Consider the following 21,855-nt stretch of genomic DNA (forward strand, 5'->3'; position numbering starts at 1 on the left):
TGTGACATCTCGTGACTCCAGCCACTCAGATGTCCTGTGGCTGTTCTTATCAAAGCGTTGTGTGTTGGTACAGTGTGGTATTAGCTAAGGATATGATATGGTCTTATCCTTTAACTTCTCTGCAACATAACATACAGTATGTACTGCCAATGTAGTGGTACAAGTGTCCTTGTGTGTAAAGAGAAAAATCAGTCAGACACTGCTTTGTGTTCATGCTCATTTTTACATTATTGTATGTCAGTCATTATCTGGGTTAGTCATGTAGACTGGAACACCTTGTGGCATTGAGGAGCATTCAGCTCACAGTTACTGGTATTGTACATGTCTGAAGTCAGAACGGGTTCTGGTTTCATTAGGTTAAGTAATGGTACTGCTCTCACTCACTCCCTCTCCGGGACTTAAAGTGAACTGTGAATCTGATCCCATTGAGAGATAGTAGTTAGTAGGGTTGGGTGATATCCTGATTTTCATACCGTTTCTGTACCATACCAGGGTATACAGTATTACCAAATGTGCACCCAAAACATGATAGGCATCTTGATCCAGGAGGGGATTGAATGCATCGGCTGTAACCAAGAAGCTTGACATCTAACCACTTAGCTAGCAAGTTAGCAAACCAAATGCATAGCTGGAGCCCTGAGCTGGATAGAAGTTATTTGACACAGCTTAGATTTCTTATAGTTATAAGCAGTGACGCAGCACGTATTGAAAATCATACCATCGGTATTTTGAAATACCCCGGTATACAGTATATCACCCGAGCCTAATGGCCTGAGGTCAAGAGGGCTGAAACAGCTGTGAGTGAAACTCTCCCACTGTCTTCCTCCGCCCACGCGCTACCCATGTAGATAAACACAAAAGATATGGTTGCATGGGAAATTGGGAATCCCTGCTTCCGGAAGTAGACTTTGGAGTCGACTTGGAAATAAGCCCAAAAGCAACTAAAGACTGGATGCCAGCGGTCTGAAACAGCTACAGTACATTGCATAACATTGATATATACCATAGACATAGTAAATACATTTGCGCTCTCTTGTAGACTGTTGTCTCCCCAGAGAGACTGGAAAAAGTGTGCCCAAGCAGCCGGGGAGGGAGTGTGCAAAAATAACAGGAGAGGGGAAAGAGAGACGGAGGGAAACAGCGGAGGTGGGCAGCATACTGAAAGGCAGGCTAGTGGACAGGAGTGAAAATCAAACATTAGTGACATATACAGTCTTCAGACCTCTCGAGAGTGGAGTCACAGAGACGTCCACTTGAAGAGGCTGTGGGTAGAATAGGTTTCTCTGTGTGTGTGTTTTCTTTAGGGAATATGACTTGGAGCCAGAGGGCCTCAACTGTGCTATTTAGATTAGGCACTCAAGTAACTATTTAGCTGTTGTGCTGAAATTAAAGGGCCAGAGTAACCATAAATATAAAACTAAAATATCGCATTTAGGTACAGTACGTGTTAATATACACTGAGTGTACAAAACATTAAGAACACCTGCTCTTTCCATGACAGACTGACAAGGTGAACCCAGGTGAAAGTGATGATCCCTTATTGATGTCACTTAAATCGACTTCAAATCAGTATCGATGAAGGGAAGGAGACAGGTTAAGGAAGGATTTTTAATCATTGAGACAATTCAGATATGGATTGTGTATGTGTGCTATTCAGCGGGTGAATGGGCAAGACAAAAGATGTAAGTGCATTTAAACGGGGTATGGTAGTAGGTGCCAGGTGCACCGGTTTGACTGTATCAAGAACTGCAATGCTGCTGGGTTTTTCACACCTCAACAGTTTCCTGTGTGTATCAAGAATGGTCTACCACCCATAGGACACCAAGCCAACTTGACTCAACCGTGGGAAGTATTGGAGTCAACATTGGCCAGCATCCCTGTGGAAAGCTTGACACCTTTTAGAGTCCATGCCCTGACAAATTGAGCCTGTTCTTAGGGCAAAAAGGGGGGTGCAACTCAATATTAGGAAGGTGTTCTCAATGTATATATCTTGAGGGAAGGAATATTCAGTGGAACAACACAGACCAGTGTACATTCGTAGAAAGGTTGGCATTCAAGAGAGATGTCATTAGAGAGGGAGGCAGTGGCCTCAGCACAGGGCTCTGCCCAAGCAGGACTGGCAGGTTTAGACTGGGAGCTTCTGTTTGGCTCAATCATCATTACTTTCAGCTGATCTGCTATCTACAGTATGGGACAGGGGCAATGGCAATGACTGTGCGTTTCCATCATGTCATCATGCAGTGTTTCAGTAGCTGCTGACTCCTGGCTGCTACCTACATACATGGATGAGTAAAGTAATCTTTGCCTGCTCATAGTTGGTTAAAGTCGCATGATGCACACCAGATGTTATCAATGTCACCGGCTGATGTCCACTGAAACACTTATCTTCCATCTTTTAGACTACAAAAGCACAGATACATGTACCTGCAACTTTTACATGTTGATGTTAGGAGGGTGGCTGGAGATAATTAATTTGATGTGGGAAAATGGTGAAAATTCCCTTTAAAGCTGGAATCCTTCATGATGAAACTGCCACGTCCATTTGCGATATTATATTAACAAAAAAAGTTACTGAACAAAGAAAACCCAATAACAATTACAATGTCTGTGGGGCGCCGTTTCCCTCTACTGTGGATGCCATATTTGGGGCGGCAGGTAGCCTAGTGGTTAGAGTGTTGGACTAGTGACTGAAAGGTTGCAAAATCAAATCTCCGAGCTGACAAGGTAAAAATCTGTCGTTCTGCCCGTTCCTAGGCCGCATTTGAAAATAAGAATTTGTTATTTACTGACTTGCCTAGTTAAATAATGAGTGGAGGAGGTTGAGGCTGATAAGGAGTTCCAGGAGAATACAGATGACTAGGTTTATAAAGGTGAACAACTGAGGGAATTTCCATATGTAAAATGTTTCAACCATTTTCCATCCTAAAAATTAGGACTAAGCTTAGATTTCTGGTCACACAAATGGAAACAAGGTTTTAGGAAACATCTTGCAGAAAAGGTATTTTAAAAGTATTAGAAATACATTAAAGCACAATAATGTTGAAGAACCCTATCAACATTTATATTTAGATTAGCAGAAATGATTTGCCTTCTATAAATTGAAGAAATATTACCTAGTGTCTTGTCTTTCTGTTGCCAAAACCCCACATATCTTTAAGATATTTTCAAATGCTGTCCTTCATGAGGAGGGAGGATAATGAGAGTTCACAGTGACTAAAATGTGTCATTCTGTTACCAAAGCTGTCAACAGCCTAGTGGTTAGAGCGTTGGACTAGTAACCGGAAGGTTGCGAGTTCAAACCCCCGAGCTGACAAGGTAAAAATCTGTCGTTCTGCCCCTGAACAGGCAGTTAACCCACTGTTCCCAGGCCGTCATTGAAAATAAGAATATGTTCTTAACTGACTTGCCTGGTTAAATAAAGGTAAAAAAAAAAAAAAAAAAAACAAGGCAAAGGGCGACTACTTTGAAGAATCTCAAATATATTTTGATTTGTTTAACACTTTTTTACTTATTACTACATGATTCCAATGTGTTATTTCATAGTGTTGACAATGTAGAAAATAGTCCAAATAAAGAAAAACCCTTGAATGAGTAGGTGTGTCCAAGCTTTTGACTGGTACTGTAGTTTTTAGCCTGAGCACTGCTGCGTGAGGGAGAGGCTGGCACTATATTGCTGCAGCTGCGGAGGTTATACGGGGCAAGCAGACAACTCTGCTACAGCTAAGAGTAGCTTGAGGCCACATGCTGCACTTTCTCCCCAGCCCCATTCCGTTAAAAGAACAGCTTGTTGTAGACTACTCCTTCTCATTTCGCTAAATGTTATATTGCATTAGTGAACTCTCACTCCACTTGCTACATACACATTGAGCCTCTCTTTTCCACTTTGTCTGGCCAAGCAAAACAAGCTACACGTGTGAAGGCTACATGTCTTTTTATGGGGGCACAACACACATCATAAAAAATACATTGAAAAGTTGTACATTTTTTAAAATGTATTATTTGAAATGTCATGGTAAATCCTTGTATGTACCAATGTCACGAGGATATTTTAATTTCATTTAGAAATATAATTTTCAGGGTTAAAATCAGGTCAAAATAGGCCTATATATATATATATATACAGTGCCTTGCGAAAGTATTCGGCCCCCTTGAACTTTGCGACCTTTTGCCACATTTCAGGCTTCAAACAAAGATATAAAACTGTATTTTTTTGTGAAGAATCAACAACAAGTGGGACACAATCATGAAGTGGAACGACATTTATTGGATATTTCAAACTTTTTTAACAAATCAAAAACATGAAAAGTTGTGTGTGCAAAATTATTCAGCCCCCTTAAGTTAATACTTTGTAGCGCCACCTTTTGCTGCGATTACAGCTGTAAGTCGCTTGGGGTATGTCTCTATCAGTTTTGCACATCGAGAGATAGAATTTTTTTCCCATTCCTCCTTGAAAAACAGCTCGAGCTCAGTGAGGTTGGATGGAGAGCATTTGTGAACAGCAGTTTTCAGTTCTTTCCACAGATTCTCGATTGGATTCAGGTCTGGACTTTGACTTGGCCATTCTAACACCTGGATATGTTTATTTTTGAACCATTCCATTGTAGATTTTGCTTTATGATTTGGATCATTGTCTTGTTGGAAGACAAATCTCCTTCCCAGTCTCAGGTCTTTTGCAGACTCCATCAGGTTTTCTTCCAGAATGGTCCTGTATTTGGCTCCATCCATCTTCCCATCAATTTTAACCATCTTCCCTGTCCCTGCTGAAGAAAAGCAGGCCCAAACCATGATGCTGCCACCACCATGTTTGACAGTGGGGATGGTGTGTTCAGGGTGATGAGCTGTGTTGCTTTTACGCCAAACATAACGTTTTGCATTGTTGCCAAAAAGTTCAATTTTGGTTTCATCTGACCAGAGCACCTTCTTCCACATGTTTGGTGTGTCTCCCAGGTGGCTTGTGGCAAACTTTAAACGACTCTTTTTATGGATATCTTTAAGAAATGGCTTTCTTCTTGCCACTCTTCCATAAAGGCCAGATTTGTGCAATATACGACTGATTGTTGTCCTATGGACAGAGTCTCCCACCTCAGCTGTAGATCTCTGCAGTTCATCCAGAGTGATCATGGGCCTCTTGGCTGCATCTCTGATCAGTCTTCTCCTTGTATGAGCTGAAAGTTTAGAGGGACGGCCAGGTCTTGGTAGATTTGCAGTGGTCTGATACTCCTTCCATTTCAATATTATCGCTTGCACAGTGCTCCTTGGGATGTTTAAAGCTTGGGAAATCTTTTTGTATCCAAATCCGGCTTTAAACTTCTTCACAACAGTATCTCGGACCTGCCTGGTGTGTTCCTTGTTCTTCATGATGCTCTGTGCGCTTTTAACGGACCTCTGAGACTATCACAGTGCAGGTGCATTTATACGGAGACTTGATTACACACAGGTGGATTGTATTTATCATCATTAGTCATTTAGGTCAACATTGGATCATTCAGAGATCCTCACTGAACTTCTGGAGAGAGTTTGCTGCACTGAAAGTAAAGGGGCTGAATAATTTTGCACGCCCAATTTTTCCGTTTTTGATTTGTTAAAAAAGTTTGAAATATCCAATAAATGTCGTTCCACTTCATGATTGTGTCCCACTTGTTGTTGATTCTTCACAAAAAAATACAGTTTTATATCTTTATGTTTGAAGCCTGAAATGTGGCAAAAGGTCGCAAAGTTTAAGGGGGCCGAATACTTTCGCAAGGCACTGTATATTAGGCTATATATTTTTAGCTCGCAAAAATTAATACTAAGAAAACTATTTGAATACTAACGTTCGTTCAAAAATGTGAATAACAGTGCACATCGCTATGACAAACCAAAGTTGGGTCACCTGCTACTGTCCTCCCCTCCACTGGCATACTGTCATGTTCAGCTCCTAACTGTTTTCTTATCATAACTGTCATCTGGTGGTCAAAGCAAGACTGTGAAAACAGTCTGGACAACCCCTCCCTCTCTCCTTCCACTGTCTCCATTTACTCTAAACAGCCCTCTCACCCACTGAGCACCAACCTTCCACTCTCTCCAGTTACTGTAAACAGCCCTCTCACCCACTGAGCACCAACCTTCCACTCTCTCCATTTACTCTAAACAGCCCTCTCACCCACTGAGCACCAACCTTCCACTCTCTCCATTTACTATAAACAGCCCTCTCACCCACTGAGCACCAACCTTCCACTCTCTCCATTTACTCTAAACAGCCCTCTCACCCACCTTCCACTCTCTCCATTTACTATAAACAGCCCTATCACCCACTGAGCACCAACCTTCCACTCTGCAAACACCATTGGAGCTTCTTTAAAAAACACCCTAAATCAAAGACTTAAGTTTTCTGCTCTTATTATACAGATACAGGTGAAAGGTGGGACTAGGTGGGCGGAAAGACCTGCTTTGAAGGGGCAGGTCAGTTAAAATGTGGAGTTGTGTGTTTTATATATATATATATATATGTCCACAATATGAGGTTGGAAAAATACTGTGAAATGGTGAACATTATGATAATGCCCCTTTAGTGTAAGAGCTGTTTGAAAACACCGGCTGAAATTTCAGCTTGTTTGGCTGGGTGAGGTTTTTGGACGTATCATTTAATAAACCAATAACAAAAGAGAGTTAGCCATGCTCTCTGCCAATAACATCTAGTTAAGGTTACACATCCCTCCCATTAGACCCCTCTCTCAGACCACTCCCACTGTCCGAGCAAAATTCTTGCTTGAGAAATTGCATTTTGCTATGAAATAATTTAAAAACAGTAAAGTCATTCATTGTTACCCAGAAATTATGTGATGGAGATAAAAACGGCTGCATTGTACATTGTATTATTCAAAACCAAATTGTATACCTGTTCAATCCCCTTGCTGTTCTAATTTTACAGATGTGACAGGTTTTCCTGGTTCTCCAATCATGCCCTGTGGGTGCCATGCTAAGATTTGTGGGAATCCTCTCTGACCACACATACAGCAGGCTGTTTTAGGACAAAATGGGTGGACCCAAACAGCTGACCCGATGGTCTGTTTACTGTAGACGAATAAACAGTCAGTCTCATCTTCTTTTTCATCGCTCTACCAAACACGCTCTCTCTCATACTGTACACTGTCTGCTGCTGGGCTGGCTCAGGGTCTGTGTTGGCCTGTCCATTAATCAAGGTGCCTTGATGTGAATTCTCTGTTCAACTACAGAATATGGATCCGTCAATCTGTCTGAGTTCACAGTGAGTGTGTAGAGTACATGCACAGGCCCCACCACAACCAAATGTTCACTCACCCGGGAAATATGACATAAACACAGCTGGTGCACAATGTTAAGAATCAATATTACACAAACCATTTCCCAAGCCGTGGGATTCCTCTAGCACCAGGATTATGAGATTAGAACCCAGGCTATTCCAGGCCAAGCTCAATTCAGTTCAAACAGCATTTTGTCACTCTGACTCCAAGACTGAGCAGCGAAGACTGTGTCCTCTGAACGGTAAAAGGCTCTCTGTGCTGTTGACAAAGTTCTACTTAGACCTAGATGGCCAGAGTGACTGGAACCTGAGATGTGAGAGAGGAGAGATGGGGGGGGACAAACGTCTCCAACCAGAGGACAAGGAGGGTCTATTGAGCAGGGCCAGGCCCAGGCCCTAGCAATTACAGTTAAGCAAACAGCCTCCACGCAATAATGAACCTGAACCTACGTCAGCCTGGATTAGATAATAGCTACTGTGTGTGTCAACTCAAAGAATAATGTTTTCTACTGAAGTTATTGCTCTTTGTGACTGAAATTACCATTTTGACTTTGGAAAAAAAGGGCGTCAGTGTAATTTACTACTCTATGTCTGTTAATACGTCATCTCTTTGTGTTAATATGGTTAAACTATATGGCAGCTGCTTGTGCAAGATAACCATGTCCTTACACACAACTAGAGCAATAGAGCAAGCATAAATTAGGTAGGGGGGGTAGTCTCATTTTGCCATACCTCCAAAATCACATTGTTGTTTGGAGAATTCTGTATTGTATTGAATGGTCCATTGGCTCCCAGATGCAAGATTTTGATTGGCTGTTACATTTCAAGGACCCTCCCTCTTCTGCTTGAACACTCAAAGAAAAGAGACATGTTGGTGAGTTTACCTACAGGCTATGGTAAACATGTAGTGTATCAAGTGTGGCCAACAGTCTGTGATTTATTGAAAGTGGATAAATGGATGTTAATAGTAGTTTCACAATAATCAACGATCAGGTTTGTATTCTGAAGGAATAGCAGGCACATACACAGGTCAAAGTGAGAAGAAGGGTAAGAAAATTGCCACGGGTGAATACACGATTGTCTTCTGGACTCCGGAAACTTTAAATTGGCTCAGAGAAATGGTGAGGCCTACTTTAAACGTCATTGTTCCACGAGCGTCTCATTGGATTGGCTGTCGATGAGGTCCACACAATGGTTCAATGGTGATTTGGGGGGATGGAGGTATGGCTATATGGTGAGAGAGGGAGTGGTGAGTGGATATGGTTGCAGCTATGTGGGGTGGGGGACATACCATGTGTATGTGTATGTACCTATGATTTGATATGCCCTGGTATTATTTGACTTGTAAAATGAGTGTCTGATGTGTGTTATCTGCTAATTCTTTGATCAGTTGTGCTTGTGCATTTTAGTATACACACTACCGTTCAAAAGTTTAGGGTCACTTAGAAATGTCCTTGTTTTTGAAAGAAAAGCACATTTTTGGTCCATTAAAATAACATCAAATTGATCAGGAATACAGTGGAGACATTGTTAACGTTGTAAATGACTATTGTAGCTGGAAACGGCAGATTTTTAATGGAATATCTACATAGACGTACTGAGGCCCATTATCAGCAACCATCACTCCTGTGTTCCAATGGCATGTTGTGTTAGCTAATCTAAGTTCATCATTTTAAAAGGTTAATTGATCATTAGAAAACCCTTTTCCAATTATGTTAGCACAGCTGAAAAATGTTGTCCTGATTAAAGAAGCAGTAAAACTGGCCTTTTAGACTAGTTGAGTATCAGGAGCATCAGGTGTTCATGGGAGTGTCTCTGTTTATTGCACATCAGCCAATGAGGGTACCTGTGACAAAATTGTCAACTTTCTGAGCGCAATTCTTTTAATTTTCTGAAATGAGGAAAAAATGATCTGCTCTGCCCATTACTGAAATGAGACATGCAATAGCCTTACTGTCTATCACCACTGAGGTTTTGGAGGATGATGAACACTTAAGTGATGATGATTTATGACAATTTAGGGCTTTGGATTAATACTGTAGGCATCGTCTCATCTGCTTAACACTTCAAAAGCCTTACGGTATGTAGTCTAAGATATTCTTGTTGTGGAAACAGGCCCTTTTACCATTGAGCTGTATGGAAGAGTAGAATGTATGCCATACACACACTGTAAATAAATAATTTAGCTTAAAGATTTGTCCTAATACTCATTTATCTAAAGCAGTGGTTCCCAACCTTTTTCAGTTACTGTACCACTAACTGAATTATGTGCATTTTACCAGTAAGCCTATGGTCTCATGAATCCCTGTGGATAAGCCAAGTACCCCCAGTTGGGAACCACTGATTTAAAGTATAGAGTGGGCCAAGATGTGACCTGTCACCCATAGTTACCTGTTCATAAAGTTATTTGTTTTAATCTTTCGCTTTTCACTTGACCAATAAAATCCATATTTGGAAACATCCATGTTCAGTGGATGTTATGACTCTATTGTAAATTAACTTGTAGTTGCCATTTCTGGATGAAACAAGTAAAGTGTACTACACAACTTTCAAAACAGAAAACGTGTGGGCTTTCCCCCCAGTGTTGGCCTAGAGAATTGTGAAAAGGCTATAGCCGTTGTGTTACTGCTTTTGCAGTGTACACGTCACAGCCCATAAAACATATACCGATATACAGTTTCAGACAGCAACAACAGGAACGATGTTAACAGTACATCAAATTGTAAGTAAAAAAATTATGACCAAAATAAACAGTAAAAAAAGGAACACAGAATATGTTCTATTCAAATAATTACACAACAAAGAATGTAACGTTATAAAAGTAAATACACGTGTTTTGTGAGTCTACATTGTCATTGGTTTCAGTACTACGTCTTATTTCCTCTTTCTTACATTACTTCTCTGTGGAATTGAAGATCATTTCCATTCTAGGGTCTCAGCACTACAGCTGAAATCAACCGTCAACGTTTGTGCCTCTTGTCTGCATGCCAAACGAGCAGACCGGTTCTTCTTCTCCCGGTGTAAGTTCAGTTTGTGGTTGCTGATCCACCACACTAGTTCCTCGTAGTTCAATTTGTGCAACAGATTTATTTGAAAGTTCTGGAAGCTTGGGTAGCACCTTCCAGGTGTCAAAGCAAACACCTTCTGATCAAGAAGCACACATACTATATGGTAGATGTCTCAGATCTACTTGAGATTAAGTGCTTTCCAGACTCTGGCTTCAGCTAACAGTCTTCATCAAATCACTGCATGAGGTCTGTCTGCTCTGCAACGGTCCTGCTGTCTTTCTGTGCCATGTCAAACTGGACATGGACCCCTGGATGTTGGATGAGGTATTTTGTGAGGCGCACATGATGTTTGCAATTCTTGCATCAAATACTTTGGTATTGCTCTGGGCTGACTATGTTGAAGACATATACCACTGCATCATGCTGGGATGATTTCTGTATTTTGAAAGTTACATATTTTGAAAACTTGATTGCTGACAAAGAGAAACATTTTGGGACTACGCCAACAACAGACTAATGAAACAATTAAAATGGACAATTCCACCCCAAAACTGATCACTTTAGTTGTCACTTCTAGTCGAGGTTGCACCAAAAACGATGCTTATAGCAGTTGAATTCCTATATCTGGCGTGCGGTCATCTGTCTCTGGGTCCCTGAATAGGCCTCGTCTCGCCAGACTCTCAGTGCTTTCCTGAACAGACAGTATTTTGGTACTTCTGGCGTTTGAGACAGCTGCGACACATCTTTTCGTTCGAACTCTAGAATTTGCACTTTCCCTCACAAAACAGAAATTATTTCCATGTCATTGGCACATTTATGTATATTGCATTTGAAAAGTATTCAGACCCCTTGACTTAATCCCATTTTGTTTTGTTACAGCCTTATACTAAAATGGTTAAAATATTTTTCCCCCCTCAATCTACACACAATACCCCATAATTACAAAGCAAAAACTGTTGTTTTTTCTCTCCAAATCTATTAGAAATAGACAGAAATACTTTATTTACATAAGTATTCAGACCCTTTGCTATGAGACTTGAAATTTAGCTCAGGTGCATCCTGTTTCCATTGATCATCCTTGAGATGTTTCTACAACTTGATTGGAGTCCACCTGTGGTAAATTCAATTGATTGGACATAATTTGGAAAGACAGACACCGGTCTATAAGGTCCCACATTTGGCAGTGCATGTCAGAGCAAAAACCATGCCATGAGGTCAAAGTAATTGTCCATAGAGACCCGAGACAGGATTGTGTCGAGACACATATGGGGAAGGGTACCAATTTTTTTCAGCATTAAGGGTCCCCAAGAACACAGTGACCTCCATCATTCTTAAATGGAAGCAGTTAGGAATCACCAAGACTCTTCTTAGAGCTGGCCGCTGGCCAAACTGAGCAACCGGGGGAGAAGGGCCTTGGTCAGGGAGGTGACCAAGAACCCGATGGTAACTCTGACAGAGCTCCAGAGTTCCTCTGTGGAGTTGGGAGAACCTTCCAGAAGGACAACCATCTCTGCAGCATTCCACGACTCAGGCCTTTATGGTAGAGTGGCCAGACGGAAGCCACTCCTCAGTAAAAAGGCACATGACAGCCTGCTTGGACTCTGACCATGAGAAACAAGATTCTCTGGTCTGATGGAACCATCCCTACGGTGGTTGGGCTCCTGAGAGGCACAGTGGTCTAAGGCACTGCATCTCAGTGCAAGAGGCATCACTACAGTCCCTGGTTCGAATCCAGGCTGCATCATATCCGGCTCTGATTGGGAGTCCCATAGGGCGGCACACAATTGGCCCAGCGTTGTCCAGGTTCGGCCGGGGTAGGCCTTCATTGTAAATAAGAATTTGTTCTTAACTGACTTGCCTAGTTAAATAAAGGTTAAATGTTAAAAAATATATTTTTAAAATGACAGTGAAGCATGGTGATGCCAGCATCACGCTATGGGGATGTTTTTCTGCTGCAGGGACTGGGAGACTAGTCAGGATCGAGGGCAAGATGAACGGAGCAAAGTACAGAGAGATACTTGATGAAAACCTGCTCCAGAGTGTTCAGGGGGTTCACCTTCCAATAGGACAGCGACCCTAGGCACACAGCCAAGACAACGCAGGAGAGGCTTCGGGGACAAGTCTCTGAATGTCCTTGAATGGCCCAGGCAGAGCCCGTATTTGAACCCGATTGAACATCTCTTGAGACCTAAAAATAGCTGTGTAGCGACACTCCCCATCCAGCCTGACAGACCTTGAGAGGATCTGCAGAGAGGAATGTGAGAAACTCCCCAAATACAGATGTGTCATACCCCAAAAACCTTGAGGCTGTAATTGCTGCCTAAGGTGCTTCAACAAAGTACTGAGTAGAGGGTCTGAATACTTATGCACATTCTATATTTATTTTGAATTTTTTATACATTTGTTAAAATTTCAAAAAAATTGTTTTTGCTGTCATTATGGGATGTTGTGTGTGGATTGATGAGGGAAACAAATAATTTAATCCATTTTAGAATAAGGCTGTAATGTAACAAAACGTGGAAAATGTCAAGGGTTCTGAATACTTTCCCGAAAGCACTGTATATACTTTTATATGAGTAGAAGATTGCGACAGGAGTCACATTCTGCTTTTGAAAACCCATCACTCAGCGTGACAGGTCCCATTATCTCTTCTAAAGCCCGTGTGTAGTCAAGTCGCAATAAAGAAGATTTACTTTGCAAAAGGTTGTTTGCTCCTGTTACAGTCATACGGTTCACCACAAACAAGGTATAGGCTACATCAACATATTTTGATGGGGTCTTAATCTGCGATTTCACAGCCATACTCATGCACAATTGCACCTACGACACTAATCTATTGAGCTCCTCCGCCCAAACAAGGCATTTGATTGGTTTGATGTGTTGCGAGGCGCCACCAATTTAGACCAGGTTCCCACCATTTTTTCCAGCTGATTTTGTGCATTGGACTTCCCCCAGGCTTCCCGTTTAGGGAGGGGGGTTACAATGATTAGTGAATATTTAAGGACACTTTTGTGATCAACTTGGAATATGACCATCCCCTATAAAGTGTTCCACTTTCACCTAAGCTTTGACAAACAAAATAAATAAAAACTACCATGACATGCTCTCTTTAATAGTAACTACTGCTGTGGCAAGAAAGTATTAAGATGATTTGATTGGACTAGATTTGATACTGTTACTAGCATTTTGGGCTTTTGATTCTATCTGGACCTGTCTTACAACACACTCACATATAATATGTAAACCCATTTCCACAGTTTTGCATATCACTTTAACACCCCTTATAACTTTGAGTGTGAGGAAGTATTCTACAGTAGAGACTATACTGAGTAAATGAAAACCTTCCTTTCCCGTCCATCAGATGATAATGCATCACTCTACCTACACCACACACGCTGACAGAGGTCATGACAGCAGACACAGCCTAGAGCGCACATGGGCAGACACCAACACACACAGGTCAATGAGACATTCCAACCAGACAGACAGAGAAAGTCAGAGGGAGAGGGGTGGAATAACAAGTTCAAGGTCAGAGCAGCGTGTCTGTGGTCATGGAGTGCTTTCGCATTCAATTTCCCCACCGTACTTACCCGACTCTCAAATCAATACAAACACTTACACAATGTCCTTGTAATACATAAAGGGTTACACTAAATTGTTGCCATTATAATTTTTGAGCGACGGCCTTAAGCTTTTTGCCTGTGGCTATGGGTTCAAAAAGGTCATTTTTCGGTTTTTAAACAACTAATTGACCGACGTAGGTTCAATTATTTGAATTACATTTCATTGTTTTGTTCCCCTTCTGTGAACTCGATGCTCCGTTTCTGAAGAGATAAATCAGATCAAGCTGTGCTATGTAGTAGTAGGGAGTTGAAGTTTCCAACAAGCCAACATTCTACATAATTACCACATTTCCAGTGCTAAACTAACTACAATGACCATAATCCATTGCACGTCCGCTTACTCGTCCGTGAGCAGACACGGAGACCCTGTTAATCGAGAGAAGAGAGAACGCACGAGAGGGATAGAAAGCAGTCACTTGCGAGGTATCTCTACCTGAAAATACATTATCTTAGTGATTGATAAAAGTATGCCTTATTTACTTGAAATAACTACTAAAATAGTGATTTTGTCAGACAGCATAGGTAGCAGATTATTTATAATGAAATAAAGTCAAATATAATAAATATTTTATTAAAAGGAAATGAATGGGAATAAATGGTTAATAAAATAAGGAGTAATGGGAAGTCACTACCATCATGGGACTTTTATTATTTGTTCTATTCTGTGTTGTTACAGCATTCCACCCACATAATGCATTTAATGTAAAAAAATATAAAAAATCTAGTTTCTGCTGCATGCCTTAAACCTGCTCATTCACACTCAGTATAACAGGAATGCTGCTCATTAGTGCGTGTGGTCGTGTAGGCGCCTCTCTCTCTGCATTAAGGTATCCATTTCTGCTTTGCTCACAGTCGACACGGTCTTGATTACCACAAGCCGCAGACAGCCTTGTGCAATGGCCAGACAACAGAGAGCACAGTGGGGACTGAGGTAGACCGACAAACAATACACCACAGGGTGGGATGGAGACAAGCATGGTGCTGAGAGAGATGCTAAATGATGTAAGAAGGCAACATTGGGTGCTACTAGACTGCTGTCATCCAAGGTGGGTGACAGAGAGAACGTGTTTCGAGAGTGTCACTATAAGTAGCAGAACGTGTAAAAAAGGGAAAAAAGAAGCTAACTCATCACCTCTCTAACTGCTGGGATAAATAATGGAGTACGGGAGCGTGTTGTAGATTCAGCCCAATTACCCGTGTTTCTCTTCTACTCACTCTCGCTGTGTGTGATGTGCTGAGAGCCATGCCTGGGAGCAGTTCTGGTCAAAATGAATAAATAATACATCATTGCCATGTAGCCTAAACCACAACGGAGCAGACAACAAAAGGTCTGTGTTAGGGTGGCAAACAGGATTATAAAACACACAGTCTGTCATACAATGCCCACAAGCTGCGCACGACTCATTATAACAAGGTGGACAAGACCAGACACTAACTAAATCAGAGTGGGGGGGGGGGGGGGGGGAGAGATTGTCATTAAATGATTACGTCCTTTTCCACACAGAAGATCATACAAAATGATTGCCTGAATGATCTTCTGAACTTCCCAATACCTTTCTGATGCATTTCAGTCACTTCATACCATACTTCCTTCAGATTGAAATAGTCAAAAGTACTGGCCAACGGATTACTAATAAACTGTCATAGGCTCAATTAAAAAAGTTAACATTGCCCGTTGATTGTATCACTTTTTTTACATGGTGGGGTCATTACTGGCGAAAAAAGTTTAGGAACCTCTGCTCTAACCACCATCTCTCTCCTTCCAGAGATTAAGGACAAAAAGACAGCTGCGCTTCAAAAAGATGACTCACCCTCTTAAAAAGAGTTTGCCTTATTGGCTATGCTAGTGTAGAGTGTTATTAGTAGTCTTTAGCCTCAGCTTAACAATTTGAGAGAGAGAATCAAAGCAGAGTCAATTAAACCTACTTATAAATCACATGTACAAGCTCACACATTGTGCTCTAGCAGATCCATAGAGGGTAGCTGGCCATATTTGTTGTGCTTCCTTGTTTGGGAGCTCTTCACTGAGCAGTTGTTACAAAGGTAGTAGCAAGTAGACACACCTCTCCTGTCTCCTACTGTGTATAGGATTACCTTTACTGTGCTATTGTGGCCTGTCAAAGAGATAATGAAAAACTGTATCTGACAAAATATGTAGCCTGGGTGACACACTGTTTCTGCCTTAGTCGACTTGTTGTCTTGCCAAACAAGTCATTGGCAAGGCAATGAGGTAGTATGGTCAAGTACAAAAACGGTCAGGTTAGGTATCAACGAAGGCTAACAGATAAGACAGCAAAGAAGGAACTTCTTTCCTGTACTCTCTAAATGATGTGGCACAGACAGGGGGGAGGGTCACACACCACAACATTCTTCACAGGGTCTTGAGGATTCTGGAACCCACGCTGTCTCGCAGAGTTTAAATATCTAGCCAATACATTTGGAATTGAATAACATTGTGTGTAAAGAGTTTGTCAGAGCTGTAAGATTTGACACTACGGCATAAATTACAAACGCATACTAGTAGCAGTCATTGCTCCTGCTCGAGAGTCTACACATTCTGGGTGACGCGATACAACAACATCATCTCACTGGCTTCTCCTCTGGCGAGCTCCCATTGGCTTTACTAATCACCGTTTTCAAATATTGTCGTTACATCTCTCACTAAAAGAGCATAGCAGATATGACAGTAAGACATGCCTCATAATATAAAGTAAAACATCCAGGTTTCAAACAATTAAGGAACAGGGAAAATATAGTGATGCTAATGATAGGCCGTACTGTCTTTTGACACGTAGATGGAAAGGCTTTCCCAGAAACCTTCTCAATTAAACGTTAACTAGCTACAAAGTAGCCTATGCCTACCTGGTAGAATGATATCATGATACCTTGCATGAACCCAGTGGCCATCTGTTTTGCAAACTCCATCTCATGTGCACTACAGAAACACCGCTAACCAAACAATGCTAGGTGGCTGCCACTTCAATTAAAGGGTAACTACACTCACAAATCCTAATTTCTTCGATTTTTCCCAGACCCCATTGTTGTGGACTTAAAACATCCAACGTTGTTGTCAAGAAAAAAAAAGAATCTGAAACTTGTGAATTTCTGACTCAGGTGACGGCCTCATTTATCAATTTCAATAGTATGCCTAATATTCATCTACCTGCACAATACATCTTAAGTTGGCCCAATATGGGATTTAGCCTTTTAGGTCTTTAAGAGTACATGTCACTGTTTCTCAAATCATTTTTCACACAGGGCAGCTTTCCTTCGCCTGGCGTGTTGTTTGGGAAACATTTTAGTATCTTAATTTCTCCAGACACCACTGAGTACAAGGAATTCAACCTCACCAAAATAATTAGTTGACCATCTTTCTGCAAATTTCCTCTCAGTAGGCAGCACAGACACATGTTGAAAAACAACTGGGCCAGTGTCTACAAATCTTTAATTTATAAATCACATACTGTATAAATGTACTGTACTATGTGGTGATTGGCACCATGGACAACAAATTACACAATTTGGGGTTGTGGACTTGTGGTGCAACATTCCTAGATCACAAGTGGCACTAGCAAACAGGAGTGACTCATATCTGTGGCAAACATGGTAATATATAATTCGAATATTGTGGTATGTGTGGAGAAAAATTTAAGTGAAATATCACACATCAAGGACTTGCGGTGGCTGAAATTAGCAAGATCCCTCCGCACAAATAACAATCCATTCTAAATACCATGATAGCATCAAGACCCATGGAAAGAAATACACTAGACAAGGATACATTGCTTGATGTTTATTTTTGCTCAACTTCATTCTCACAGAAACTAAGCGTGAGTAATGCGTATTAAATGACTAACCAAAAAACATTTGACAAGACAGTTAATCTACCAAGAGCAATCGAGAAAAGTTTGTGTAAGGATTCCTACAGAACATAGATTACCTACATCAACAGAGATGGAGGGTTCTCGCAACGGTTTTTGTGCTTTGAAGCGCGCATAGGTTACCGAACACTTTGCCGCAGTGATTATTTTGTAGCCAACTTGCTCATTTTCAACAATCAGCAGACGCGGTAGTGTCAAAGTCTCACTCAAACTTTAAAATACACTAAAATTAGTTTAAAAAATATATATAATGCACGTGTGCGAATATCGAAAGTAAGTCCTCCCCTGGTGCTGTCAATGTGCAGTTATACTGTCTGGTTTGTCAAGTATCTTAATTCTGTCAACTATTGAAGATTTCTTCCAATACTGTTGCAATGATTTAAAAGTTAGGGAGTCGACTTACCTTCGTGTTCAAAGTGTTCCTGATCAAGTTTGCTTTCCCTTGTGCTCGGCACCTAGACTGACAGGTATCTTACACTGGACATCTAGAGTGTGTTTGAGGAAACATTCGACCGTTCGCTCACTCGCAGGCTTGTCATTGGTGACGTCGGGCAGGTGCATTCCCAAGAGAGTGAGAGAGAGAGAGAGGGGTTTCGTTTGAGTGGTGATGCGAAAGCAACCGACTGTACACGAAAGTCGAGGAGTGAAGTCGGGGGAGGTGCATCTGCAACATCCGAAAGTCGAACATTAATGTGGTTTTCCAACAGAAAGACTCAGTGCAACATGGCAGTGTTGCAGTTGCTTATAGAAGTTGTTATTTATATTGTCAAAATAAACATGTCTCCAACCTCCATATCACACACCCACAAACTTTGGAAGTTTCTTCAAGTGCACTCGCAAAAACCATCAAGCGCTATGATGAAACTGGCTCTCATGAGATGAGGACCGCCACCGGAAAGGAAGACCCAGAGTTACCTCTGCTGCAGAGGATAAGTTCATTAGAGTTACCTGCCTCAGAAATTGATGCCCAAATAAATGCTTCACAGAGTTTCCGTAACAGACACATCTCAACATCAACTGTTCAGTGGAGACTGCGTGAATCAGGCCTTCATGGTCGAATTGCTGCCAAGAAACCACAACTAAAGGACACCAATAATAATGAGAGAATTGCTTGGTGAGTCCAAAATTTTATTTTTGGTTCGAACCGCTGTGTCTTTGTGAGACGCAGAGTAGGTGAACCGATGATCTTCACATGTGTGGTTCCCACCGTGAAGCATGGAGGAGGAGGTGTGATGGTGTGGGGGTGCATTGCTGATGACACTGTCACTGATGTATTTAGAATTCAAGGCACACTTAACCAGCATGGCTGCCACCACATTCTGCAGCGATATGCCATCCCATCCGGTTTGGGCTTAGTGGGACTGTCATTTGTTTTTCAACAGGACAATGACCCAACACACCTCCAGGCTGTGTAAGAGCTATTTGACCAAGAAGGAGAGCGATGGAGTGCTGCATCAGATGATCTGGCCTCCACAATTACCTGACCTGAAAAGCAGTCAACAAGTGCTCAGTATATGTGGGAACTCCTTCAAGACTCTTGTAAACGCATTCCAGGTGATTCTGGTTGAGAGAATATTAAGTGTGTTCAAAGCTGTTGGCTACTTTGAAGAATATCAAATATAATATATACACTACTGTTCAAAGGTTTGGGGTCACTTAGAAATGTCCCTGTCCCTGACAATTACGTTTTTTTGTACATTAAAATAACATTAAATTGATCAGAAATACAGTGTAGACATTGTTAATGTTGTAAATCACTATTGTAGCTGGAAACGGCTGAATTTTAATGGAATATCTACATAGGCGTACAGGTGCCAATTATCAGCAACCATCACTCTCCTGTGTTCTAATGGCACGTTGTGTTAGGTTACTACATGATGTATTATTTTATAGTTGTGATGTCTTCACTATTATTCTACACTGTAGAAAGTAGTAAAAATAAAGAAAAACCCTAGAATGAGTAGGTGTGTCCAAAGTTTTCACTGGTACTGTATGTATGTATATTGTACAATCAATTGGAGATAGAGAGATTGTACATTTACCAGCACAGTACAATGCCCTTGAGGATCTAGTTTTACCACATATGTCATTTTCACTGCTTGGAGACATGCCTTGAAGAAGACATACAGGTTTCTATTGTTGTAACAAACAGTATCAACAATGGTACCTAAGATGCAGTCATCTAAATGTTTGCCACAGGTGGCCAGTGGCACCTCATTTGGGGAGGACGGGCTCCTGTGATTTGTCTGCCCTTGAGAATCTATTTTTACCACATTTGTCCTTTTCACTGCTTGGAGACATCCCTCCAAAGAATAATATTCAGGTTGATGTTTTTTTTTTGTAACAAACAGTATCAACACGATTCAGTCCTCTAAATGTTCCAATGGACTTTTAGCCAATGTTTATATGTTGAAAATAAAACCCAGTAAAGTTCATAAATAGGCCACAGAATTCAAGGCTGCGTCTGTAACTTTCTTTCCAGGAAAACATGTTTTTGGCAGAGGTCAGACACACACACACACACACACACACACACACACACACACACACACACACACACAGAGAAAATGTAGTCCCTCACTCCATAGGTTAGAGCAGGGATTTATTTGGCCCCCCAAGTTTTCTGAGCAATAAATAAATATTAGTTTTTTTTAGGGGAATTTTTATTGTTGGATATAAAAAATCAGCTCTAAGTGATCTTCATTTAAGAAATCTGTTTCCAAGTATTCCCACATGTAATAGAAAGACAGGAAGTGATTGTATACAAATGCCAGCAAGGTTTGAAAAGATTACGTTTTAGTCAAACATCTGTTTGGGCTTCTTGCGGTCAATTTGCATTCTATAAATTATTTATAATTATGTTCCGGCCCCCCGACCATCCGCTCAAGAAAGTGACGGCCCGCGGCTGAATCTAGTTGATGATCCCTGGGTTAGAGCAGCCAGAAACTGCCTTTGGAGGCTTGGTTAAACCAACCCAGTCCCACCTACATGCTCCCAGCCATCCATCCTCCTCACCCATACAAGGCAGTGAATCAAGAGTCATCATACCCCACCCGCCCACCTCTCTGGCTATAAGAGACAAGAAGCTTCTAAATTTAGCCAATCTGTCCCAGCTTCTATAGGGCTATTTGTAGTCCCATTCAAAGTTGATTGGTGTCACACAGACTTGTATTTCTAATTGGAAGTGAATGCTGACACAGATTTGGTTTTTCATCAATCATATCCATAATCACCATGGTGTGGTGTTGTACTCCCAACTTTTAAATAAAAGACAGAGGTTTCTAATAAGAGGTGCCAGTGGTTGAGTAATCATATTCAACCTCCTAATGCTTATGTCGTACCTATGATCGTGGCACTGCTGTGAGAGAAGAAAGTAAAGTGTGTTATTAATGTGTTTGTGTACTGTCTTGTGTAAATGGTATAGACGTAGCACATTCCCTAGACAAGGTAAGGTCATGTAAATGTTATTGTACTATTTTGCACACACAATATATTTTAGGTTGGTTATTTTCCTAAAGTATGCATGTGTTTGACATGTACAGTCAACCTTAGTGTGAAAGAGATGCTTGGCTTTTGTTAACCTTACTTTTGTCAGATTGTTCTCCTGTGCTGTCATCACATTCCAGTGTTAAAACAGTGGTACGTTTGACTTGTCTTCTATACCATTAATTTAGCTCTGATTATGATGTGTGGGATACCACTTCTGTGCACTCTAAAAAATGAGGGGCTCAACAAGGGTTCTTCTAAGACCCTCAAAGTTCTTTGAAGAACCTTACATGCTGACCACATGGCTTGCATCTCGTGCGCGAGCGTTGCAAAATAAATGTACACATACATGTTATTCAATCATTGCACCCACACCACTCGTGTACCTCTGCGACCGTCTGTGTGGCCAGGCGCTAAAATAGAAATGGGTTCTATTTGTGATGCTCAAAGCACTGCAAGTCCGGCATCCCATCTCCTCATTGGTTTTTAGGAGCATATGTGTGATTGAAAGATGAACTTAACTGAACTTAGGTCCACTCTCCGATCGGTTGTAGTAATGCTGTCACGTCCTGACCTTAGTTCCTTTTTTATGTCTA

The 21,855-nt window shown here is 41.3% G+C and overlaps 1 protein-coding gene across 3 annotated transcripts in view; it reads right to left on the reverse strand.

Annotated features, from left to right (window-relative positions):
- LOC115138121 (protein kinase C delta type-like) overlaps positions 1 to 18,381 on the reverse strand; it is a 36,812-nt gene extending 18,431 nt beyond the window's left edge. For 2 of the 3 annotated variants that reach the window (XM_029674649.2, XM_029674626.2), the window contains exon 1: positions 18,177 to 18,380. The gene's annotated coding sequence lies outside the window, so the exon portion shown is untranslated. Of the gene's footprint in view, positions 1 to 7,993; positions 8,103 to 18,176 lie in introns of all 3 variants that reach the window. The other variant, XM_029674631.2, reaches the window with a different exon arrangement.
- Between the last annotated feature and the right edge of the window lie 3,474 nt (positions 18,382 to 21,855).

This window comes from Oncorhynchus nerka, linkage group LG2 (assembly GCF_034236695.1).
Source record: "Oncorhynchus nerka isolate Pitt River linkage group LG2, Oner_Uvic_2.0, whole genome shotgun sequence".
NCBI classification, from domain to species: Eukaryota; Metazoa; Chordata; class Actinopteri; order Salmoniformes; family Salmonidae; genus Oncorhynchus; species Oncorhynchus nerka.